This window comes from Nannospalax galili, unplaced genomic scaffold (genome assembly GCF_000622305.1).
Source record: "Nannospalax galili isolate Female #2095 unplaced genomic scaffold, S.galili_v1.0 scaffold1255, whole genome shotgun sequence".
NCBI classification, from domain to species: Eukaryota; Metazoa; Chordata; class Mammalia; order Rodentia; family Spalacidae; genus Nannospalax; species Nannospalax galili.
In genome coordinates this window covers 2,261,993-2,263,769 of record NW_008336359.1, presented here as the reverse complement: position 1 = coordinate 2,263,769, position 1,777 = coordinate 2,261,993, and positions in this window count along the sequence as shown.

Sequence of the window (1,777 nt, the reverse complement as noted above, 5' to 3'; positions counted from 1 at the left end):
CCTTACATAGAGGGACCTTGTAGCTATAAGAAGAAGAACACCATTGGGAAGCAAGCAACAGCAGTAGCAGCAGTATGTGGTGCCATATGTCTGTAATCTCAGCACTTGGGAGGTGAAGGCAAGAAGATCATGAGTTGGAGGTCAGTCTCAGCTATATAGTGAGTTCAAGTCCAGCCTTGGCTTCATGACACCCTGTTTAACAAAACAAAAACATGCCAGGCATTATATGTAGCCTTTAATCCCAGCATTCAGAAGGTAAAGGCAGGTGGATCTATGTGAAATTGAGGCCAGCCCGGTCTACATAGGGAGTTCCAGACTGATAGGTAAAGTAGGCGATGGATGAATCTGGTTGATTGGGAGAAAGCACCAGGACACAGACAAAATTCCATCAGAATAGAGTTTATTAGCAAAGGAACACATGGGACAGATTCCCTTCTGGGCAGGGAGAATACCTGCCCGGGTCATGAGCTGGGGTCTTTTATAGGGGGAGGCTTCTGGGGGGTGCAGAAGGTGGGAAGATATATTTTTTTAAAAGTCAGGTGGGTGTAGCAGGAGAGCGGGACTGTTAAAACTTGCTCGCTTTGGTCTGTCAGCCAGGATCTGGGTCCAGGAGTGTTGGTTTTTGTTCTCTTAAGGGAAAAACTGCTGTGCTGAAGCGGCTCCTGAAGTCTCTGGTTATAAGGTGGAATCTGTTTATCTTGTCTTCAGAGATCAAAGGAAAAGCAAGCTGCCTTTTAGAAGAGTCTGCTTCTCTTGACTTTAAAGACTAGGGTGCTTATCATCTCTGTTCCCTTTTCTCAGGGGGCTTGCTTGCAAGGTCCGTGAGGCCCTGTTGGTGAGGGGTCGGGGCTATCTGAACCTTAACACAGATGAGCTGTGGCTACAGGAAATCTCTCAAAAAATTATATGTAATTGACATATATGATTCATATATTCATATATATGAATCATATATTCATAAAGATGATTGTCATGAATCTTTAGTACAAATAAATAATCTCTTTTCACTAACAGCCTGACAGTTGTTATAGGAAGTCAGGGAAGGCGCCCCTGGTAAATAACATTGAAAGAGCTTGTAAAAGAAGAGAAACAGAGTAACTTTTCAAGTTTGCCTTCTGTTACAGTATCAGAATGCTTCTTCATTTATAAAACAGAGAACTGTAGAAATGACTTGTACAATATGGATAGTTTCTGGACTAATGACCTCCTTGCACCCAAAAGTTACTCTTTATACTGTAAACAAGCTCATTGAGCCATGTGCTCCTCTTGTAACCTGGGCATATGACCTTAATCCCTCAGGACTCCACTTTCGCCTCCATCCAAGATAGTGAATGAATGTGGGTGTGCTTGTTTAGCACATCAAAGTGCTGAAAACAGTGTGCTATTCTCTTTGAAAACAGTGAGACTACTTGAGAAGTCTTTTGATTGTGTGTGTGTGTGTGTGTGTGTGTGTGTGTGATATTTCAGGCCTAGGGATGCTGAAGACACTGTTTGAATAAAAAGTATGAGGGAAGCCTGGCTGGAGAGCACAGTTACAAGAGACTTCTGAAGGAACGGGTGCCTCAGAGTTGAGGTCCACTCTTGGCCTTAAATGCTAAGATTCAGACTGTTTTTTGTTTTTTGTAAATTCAACTATAACTGCAAGGGAATCTGAATTATGATGAAAATACATTGTATGAAATTCTCAAAGAACCAATAAGATTAAAAAATAAAAAAGAACTCAGTATAAGCCCTGTAAGACATACAATTGAATGAGTTTTTAACCTTTAAAATAACT